The 8,861-nt window shown below is 42.1% G+C and overlaps 1 protein-coding gene across 3 annotated transcripts in view; it reads right to left on the reverse strand.

Moving 5' to 3' along the window:
- LOC132207803 (gastrula zinc finger protein XlCGF7.1-like) overlaps positions 1-8,559 on the reverse strand; it is a 37,616-nt gene extending 29,057 nt beyond the window's left edge. Inside the window, exons 1-2 of one of the 3 annotated variants that reach the window (XR_009443847.1) lie at positions 8,423-8,559; positions 3,479-4,577 (exon numbers count right to left, since the gene is read on the reverse strand). The gene's annotated coding sequence lies outside the window, so the exon portion shown is untranslated. Of the gene's footprint in view, positions 1-3,478; positions 4,599-8,422 lie in introns of those variants that run through there. The other 2 variants (XR_009443846.1, XM_059643656.1) reach the window with 2 other exon arrangements.
- Positions 8,560-8,861: the final 302 nt, after the last annotated feature.

Raw genomic sequence — 8,861 nt, forward strand, 5'->3', positions numbered from 1 at the left:
GATGATCACTTTATGGGGATTACACTATAGGCCTCCCAATAGTCAGCAGGAATGTGACAAACAATTTTGAAAGAAGATCTCAGTTATCTGTAAGAATAACAGGGTTGTTATGGAATGGATTTTAACTTTCCAAACACAGACTGGGAATTCCATGGTGTAAAAGGTTTGAATGGAGAGGAATTTGCTGGGAGTGTGCAGGAAAATGTTGATTCAGTATGTGATGTACCGACTAGAGAAAGTGCAAAACTTGACCTGCTCTTGGCAAATAAAGCAGGACAGGTGACTAGGGTATCAGCATGGGAGGGCGTTGGGGCCAGTGACCATAATACTATTAGTTTTAAAATAGTGATGGAAAAGAGTAGACCAGGTCTGAAAGTTAAAATTCTATATTGGAGGAAGGCCAATTTTAATGGTATTACACAACAGCTTTCAAAAGTTGATTGGGACAGATATTTGCAGGTAAAACGGAAAGGTTCAGAAGTGGGAAGCCTTCAAAAAATAAGATAACGAGAGTTCAGGGACAGTATGTTCCTGTTTGGGTGAAGGACAAGGCTGGTAGGTGTAGGGAATTCTGGATGACTACAGAAATCAAGGTTTTGGTCAAGAAAAAGGACGGACATGTCAGGTATAGACAGCAGAGATTGTCATTATACTCTTATAAGAATTCACTCAATGGTATACTTAAGAGGGAAATTAGGAGGGCAAAAAGGGGACATGAGGTAGCTTCGGCAAATAGCATGAAGGAAAATCCAGAGGGATTCTACAAATAGATTAAGAACAAAAGGATAACTATGGAGAGATAGGGCCCCTTAAAAAGCAGCAATGCCGCCTATGTGTGGAATTGCAAGAAATGGGGAATATAATAAAACAAGTATTATGCATCAGTATTTACTACAGAAAAGGATATGGAAGATATAGACTGTGGGGAAATAAATAGCAACATCTTGAAAATTAGCCATATTTCAGAGGTAGTGACGCCGAACGGCTTAAAATGCATAAAAGTGGATAAATTCCTGGGACCTGATCAAGTGTATCAGAGAACTTGGAGGGAAGCTGGGCAAGTGATTGCTGGGCCCCTTGCTGAGATATTTGTATCAATCGATAGCCACAGGTGAGGGACCAGAAGTTGGCTAATGTGGTGCCACTATTTAAGAAAGGTGGTAAGGAAAAACCACGGAACTATAGGCCAGTGAGCCTGATATTAGTGGTGGGCAAGTCGTTGCAGGGAATCCTGAGGGATAGTACTTGAAATATTTGGAAAGGGAAGGACTGATTAGGGATAGTCAACGTAGCTGTGTGTGGGAAATCATGTCTCACTGACGATTTTTTTTTTAAGAAGGAACAAAGAGGATTGATTAGGGCAAAGCAGTGGATGTGTTCTATGGATGTCAGTAAGGCGTTTGACAAGGTTCCTCATGACTGATTAGCAAGGTCAGATCACATGGAATACAGAGAGAACCAGTCATTTGGATACAGATCTGACTTGAAGGTAGGAGACAGAGTGCTGGTGGAGGGTTGCTTTGTAGACTGGAGGTGTGTGACCAGTGGTGTGCCGCAAGGATCAGAGCTGGGTCCACTCATTTCTGTCATTTATAAAGATGATTTGGATGTGAATGTAGGAGTTATAGTTACTAAGTACCAATCCTTGCAGCATACTGCAGGTCAAAGGCCTTTCCAAATGGCCAGCTCTCCCTGGATTCCATGTGATCTAACCTTGTTAATCAGGCTACCATGCGGAATTTTACTTACTGAAATCCATAATCGAAAACATCCACCGCTCTGCCATCAATCTTCTTTGTAACTTCTTCAAAAAGAAAACTCAATCAAGTTAGTAAGACATAATTTCCTACGGACAAAGCCATCTTGACTATCCCCATTCAGTCCACGCTTTCCAAATACATGTAAATCCTATCCCTCAGAATTCCCTCCAACAACTTACCCACAACTGACGTCAGGCTCACCAAAAGTATTGTTCCCTGGTTTTATGTTACCACCTTTCTTAAACAATGGCACCACATTAGGCAACCCCCAGTCTAACAGCTCACCTATAACTGTCAATGGTGCAAATATCTGAGCAAGGGGCCCAATCGCAAGCCTAACTTCCCGCAAAGTTCGACAGTACACCTGAAGAGGTCCTGGGATTTATCCACCTTTATGCTCTGTAAGGCATCCAGCACCACCTCCTCTATAATATGGAACTTTAAGATACACATTCATTTCTCTAAGGTCTCTAGCTTTCATATCCTTTTCCACAGTAAATACTGATGTAAAATACTTGTTTTGCATCTCACCCATCTCATGCATTCCCACACATAGGCGGTCTTACTGTGCTTTGAAGGGGTATAATCGTGTCAAAGTTGGCCTTCGTCCCATTTAAAACTTTAACTTTTAGACCAAGTCTATCATTCTCCATAAATATTTTAAAACTAATAGAACTATGATCATAGGCCCCAAAATATTTTCCCCACTAACCCTTCAGTCACCTGCCCTACCTTATTTCCCAAGAGAAGATCAAGTTTTGAGCAGGGACTAGTGACACAAGTACAAACAGCCCAAAGATCAAAGTTCATTCCTTGATTTAAGAGCAAAATCCTTCAAATGTGGTTGTGGTGAACTTGCTGGTGTGTTAACAGTTTGCATGATTGAGTGAATCCCTTTCCACACATAGAACAAGTGAATGGTCTGTCCCCAGAGTGAACTCGCTGGTGTCTCAGCAGGTTGATTGAGTGAGTAAATCCCTTCCCACACTCGGAACAGGTGAACGGTTTCTCTCCAGTGTGAGCTCGCTGGTGTATCAGCAGGTTAGTTGACGAAATGAATCCTTTCCCACACAGAGCAGGTGAACAGTCTGTCCCCATTGTGAATTCGCTGATGTGTCAACAGGCTGCATGACAAAGCAAATTTTTTCCCCACATACAGAGCAAGTGAATGGCCGCTCTCCTGTGTGAATTCACTGGTGTTTCAGCAGGTGAGATGTCTGCGCAAATCCTTTCCCACACAGAGCAGGCAAACGGTCTCTCCCCACTGTGAACTCGCTGGTGTATCAGCAGGTTGTTTGACTGAGTAAATCCCAGCCCACAATCAGAGCAAATGAATGGTTTCTCCCCAGTGTGACTGCGTTGGTGCATTTCCAGCTCGGATGGGTAAATAAATCCCTTCCCACAGTCTCTCCCCAGTGTGACTGCGCTGGTGTTTGGACATTTCAGATGAATCTTCACAGACTCTTCGACACACAAACAATACGCATTTCTCCCTGGTGTGAACAGTGCTTCTTCCTTCAATGTTCAAAATCCTGAGATAATTAGGTTATGACAAACAGATTGAGTGTCAGATCTGGGTGTGGTTTTGTTTGATTTCTCTGAATGCAATCAAAATTTCAAACAGAAAAGCAGAGAGAGAGAAACCAGAAGAACACACATAAAGATTGTGAAACTCAGAAATAAATCTGGTCAATTGTGGATCCAACACTTGGGGCCACAGCTGGATTATCAGTAAAACTGAACTGGTTCATTAAATGTCCTTCAGGGAAGGGAAACATTCAGCGTTTGCCCAAAACTACAAAAAGAGATAGAGTTTGGACAGACATGCATTTTATACATCTGAAAATGAATCCAATTCCTGTTTTCTCCCCATACCCTTTGATGCTTCTGAAGGACTAAGATGCAGCAAAATACCTGAAATCTGAAATAAAAACAGAAAAAGATGGAGATACACAGCAGATCTGGCAGCATCTGAAATGGTGATAGATGCAGGAACCATTGCAATCTTGAAGAAGTGTTGAGATGATCATCCATTGCACCATAATACAGGTTACACACCAAGTGCCAGAAAATGGGCCTAGCTTCAATAGGTGCTTGATGGCCAGCACCGATACAATGGGGACATTGTGTTCAACAATTTTACCCGAGTGTCTGACCCCATTTAGTTCCGTGTTTCTCTCCTGTTCTCTTTTAGAAAACAGGCAGCAGCAAGTAGTGAAGAATGCAAATGATATTTCGGCCTTCATTGAGAGGATTCGAGTACAGGAAGAGGGATATCTTTCTATAAGGGCCTTGGTGAGACCACACCTGGAGTCGTGTGCACCTTTGTTCTCCTTTCCAGAGGAAGGATGCCCTGGCTACTGAATGATCGTAAAGAAGGTTCACCAGACCAATTCCTGGGATCACAGGACTGATGTATGAAAAGCGATTTGATCTTGATTAATCCTTCTTTCTTTTAATCTTTCAGCCACCGAAAACATCATGAACTAATTTCACGTCCCATTTGCTGATTTGAGTCTTTTACTGCTAAAGGTATACTTTGGTTCCCATTCCCCTGTCATACGAGTTTAAATCCTCACCAGTGGAACTAGCAAAAGCATCAACAAGAATATCTGTCCCAGCTCTGCCCAGGACAATTGTTCAAGCTTGTGCATGTCCCACCTTCCCCAGAAACAAACAAAGTCTCAATGCCTCAGGAATCCAAACCTTTTAAGTTATAGCTCCAGCCATGCACTCATCTCATCTGTCCCCTTATGCTTTTACTAGCACGTGCATTGTAGCAGCTCACACTGTTACTGGATTAGATCACAAAAGGTCCTGTGGGGGTATAAAAGAGTCCTGTTGAGAAGGAACATTAGGGAATTTACTGGGGTTTCTGTAAACAGACAGTTCAAAACACATAAGCATTTTAACAAGAGGCAGTTTTTAAAGGCCTGGTTCAGCCACAATCACAAGTTTGTTACTTAATAAAAAGTAGAAGCAAAAGTCTGATCCTACAGCATTCTGAACTGTTTAGGTAATTGTAACCAGAAATGCAAACAACCAATTAACGTGAAATGGTTAGTTGAATTCCTTGAGCAAATGTTTGTCAGCAATAAAAGCAGCTCACTGTATCATTATGGAAGGCAAAGCAATAAATGGTGTAAACACAACCTCTAAAAGACCAACAACATAGGAAGGGGCAAAGAAAGGTTATAAAGAGAGAAGTCAGGGCTGCAGAGAGATAAAACAATTGAAATGTAGATATGGATAATTTGAATAAATTCTTACATCCAAAGATCAAGGGAAGAGTGACAAAGATGGATTACAAAATCCAAAATGAAGATATGGTTAGTGCCTTAGTTATTTGTGAAATCTAAACAAGTTCTCTTTCATGGCTTGGTAAAGCTCTAAAGGTGACTGAATTTCACCCTCGGTGGAATTTGAATAGATGCTTTTTATTAAAACAAGAAAGTAATAATGGAAAGCGCTTAGAGTAGAAAATGAAACTTCAGTTTAAAAATCATTTACAGAATGCAAATCGTTGGGATTGTAAACTGCAGCAAGTCAGAAACACTGTTTGATCTCTTAAGCTGAAGTGAGAGAGGGATTTTTCCACAATTTGTATTACAAAATTGTAACTTTATATCAGAGTTGAGTTTAAAAGACTTAATCACAATTCCTAACAATCCACATTACAGTTAGTAGAGAATTTGGAAAAGTTCTTAGTGAGAAGCTACTATTTTGGTTTTGGCAAAAAATGTGGTGCAGCTGGCAAATGTCTGAGGAGGGATGTAACTGTCAAAAGCATTGCCAGGTCCCAAAGACAGACGAAGTAGTTTTCTAGATAACCTCAGGAGATTATAGGAGGGTTTAGGACTGAACATAGTGTTGTCCACAATTGTTTGAACATAGAACATAGAACATTACAGCACAGTACAGGCCCTTCGGCCCTCGATGTTGTGCCGACCTGTCATACCGATCTCAAGCCCATCTAACCTACACTATTCCATGTACGTCCATATGCTTGTCCAATGACGAGTTAAATGTACCTAAAGTTGGCAAATCTACTCCCGTTGCAGGCAAAGCGTTCCATTCCCTTACTACTCTGAGTAAGGAAACTACCTCTGGCATCTGTCCTATATCTTTCACCCCTCAATTTAAAGCTATGCCCCCTCCTACTCGCCGTCACCATCCTAGGAAAATGGTTTGCTTACTGGATTGGGTATGTTGATTTGGGGTGTGTGGCTAACAATGACAACAATATTGCATGTAAATAACACCTAGCGAATGGAATAAAAATATCACAATCAGCCAGGGAAAGTTTGAGTGTCACTGTCCACTCTTCCAATCTGAGCTGTATTTAAGAGGGGAATTAGGCCTCATGTGAAAGCCAGGTTTGGAGCGGACTCTGGCCTCTCCCACACATGCGGTAACAGAGCTCTGAATAAAGGTCACTTGTACAACTGACCACAACACAAACTTCTCCCGACAACAATGTGGCACTGGGTGTAAGCTTGACAATACTACATTTGAGATCTCGTATTTTAGTGTATCTCTTAACTTCCTATCTTCAGCTTTCAGGTCCTCCTCCCTTGGTTTTCCTATGTCACTGGTACAATCGGATGTTCATCCTCCCACTCCAGAATGTCCTGAAGCTGCTCCATGTCATTGCTAATCCTGGCACCAGGGAGGCAACATACCATCCTGGATTCATGTCTCTCTCTATCCCTTACTATCGAATCCCCTGTCTCTACAGTCATATTCATCGTTTCCCTCCCCTTCTATGCAGCGGAGTTACTCCGAGTGCCATGAACCCGACTGATGCTGCTTCCCAAGTGGCCACCCCAACATCACCCCCACCCCCGGACAGTACCCAAAACAGTATATCTATTTGAGGGGGATGACTCAAGCACTTCCTTTCTGAGCCTTTTACTTGTCTGATGGTCACCCATTCCCTTGCTGTCTGTGTAATCTTCACCTGCTGCGTGACCAATCTGTTGAGAATGCGACCACAACCTTCTCAGTTACCATGGATGCTCCATACTGACTGCACCCACAGCTCAAGCTCTGAAAAGCAGTTAACCAGTAGCTGCAGATGGACACACTTCCTGCGCAAATAGCCAATAGGGACACTGGTAATGTCCCGGAGTTTAATGCGGAAAACTGTGAGGTGATTCACGTTGGAAGGAGTAACAGGAATACAGAGTACTGGGCGAATGGTAAGATTCTTGGTAGTGTGGATGAGCAAAGAGATCTCCGTGTCCATGTACATAGATCCCTGAAAGTTTCCACAAGTTGATAGGGTTGTTAAGAAGGTGTACAATGTGTTCGTTTTTACTGATCGAGGGATTGAGTTTCAGAACCATGAGGTCATATTGCAGCCGTACGAAACTCTGGTGCGGCCGCACTTGGAGTTCTGGTCACCGCATCGCAGGAAGGATGTGCAAGCATTGGAAAGGGTGCACAGGAGATTTACCAGAATGTTGCCTGGTATCAAGGGAAGGTCTTATGAGGAAAGGTTGAGGGACTTTAGGCTGTTTTCGTTAAAGAGAAGGTTCAGAGGTGACCTAATAGAGACATACAAGATGATATGAGGATTAGATAGGGTGGACACTGAGATCCTTTTCCCTCAGATGGAGCTGGCTAGCACGAGGGGATATAGCTTTAGATTGACGGGTCATAGATATCGTACAGATGTCAGACATAGGTTCTGTACTCAGAGTAATAAGGGCGTGCAATGCCCTGCCTGCAACAGTAGTCGACTCGCCAAGTTTAAGGGCATTTAAGTAGTCATTGGATAAACATATGGATGATAATGGAATAGTGTGGGTTAAATGGGCTTCAGTGTGGTTTCACAGGTCGACACAACATCAAGAGCCTATGTTCTATTGTGCAAGAGGAGCACACCACAGATGTGATGTCTTCTGTTATGACTTCTCTCCAGATTAAACCAGTTTCTGCCTTAAAAAGAATTTAATTAAGCTAGGTCCTCCCCCTTAATTTCAAACATTACTATTATAAACCTAAAGCCCCTAACTTTATTTAAGCTAATACATACTTTAAAAACTGTAAGAAAGTTCTTTACGGTATCAAATATCAATTTGAGAGACTTTCTGAACTGCCCAAACTGAGACTGAGCATCACACTCAATCTTTCAGTTTCACTTTCTGTTTCACCCAACTCCAAAGCACTCTCACTTAGCCAAGCAGTACTCACAGTGCAGCCTTTTCATTTTCATTGTCTGCTCACACCCACTCTGATCTCAGCCTCCCATACTGTTTCAACACAGCTCAATGGAAGCTCAGGGAACAGCATCTTCACATTAAATGCAGTAATTTATAACCCTCAGGAATCAACACAGACTTCAGTTTCAGGATCAATGGAGTTGTCAGGAAATGGAAGATTCCACCTGGAGGGGTGCTGGAATTTGTGCCCATAAGGAATTTTAAAAGGAAGTTTACAGGTATTCAAGAATGAAAAATGTATAGATTAAAATCATGAAGTAGGCGATTGGGACTAAATATGGCAGTTCTTTCAAAGAGACTAGGTGTTGTTTGGACAAATCTACCCCTCTCAGGCCAATATCTCCTTTCTCAGCTGCAGGATATAGAACTGAACACTTGTCCCAGGGGTGATCAAACCAAAAATTTGAATATCCTGCTTTCAAGTTACAAACTTACCAGGAATATTCTCCCACGCATAGAATGGTTAAACCTCTTCCCTTTCCCAGTTAAGTGTCAATGATACTCAGATCCTGATCACTCCGCTTAATGGAGAACTTGCTTTGTGATCCTGGTCTGCAAATTATTCTCAATAAATATCTTGCAAAGCAAATCCACAAGAGACAAATAACAGTCAGCCCTGGACAGAAATCCAGAAAAAACAACAAGATTGTCTGGAAAAGGCAAACATTTCTCTTGGTTTCTGTTAGTTATGTATAAATCCTCCTCTTCAAAGCACCCTGCTCCCCCACACAGAAAAATGCAGAGGTAAAATACACCCATTATTAGAGACTGAGGAAGTCAGACATTAATAAATTTGACCAGGGAGCACAAGGGGACTCAGAGCACTTTCAGTGATTTGATCCCAATCATATGAATACTGGGCAAACGGATATGC

The sequence above is a fragment of the Stegostoma tigrinum genome, unplaced genomic scaffold, assembly GCF_030684315.1.
Source record: "Stegostoma tigrinum isolate sSteTig4 unplaced genomic scaffold, sSteTig4.hap1 scaffold_162, whole genome shotgun sequence".
NCBI classification, from domain to species: Eukaryota; Metazoa; Chordata; class Chondrichthyes; order Orectolobiformes; family Stegostomatidae; genus Stegostoma; species Stegostoma tigrinum.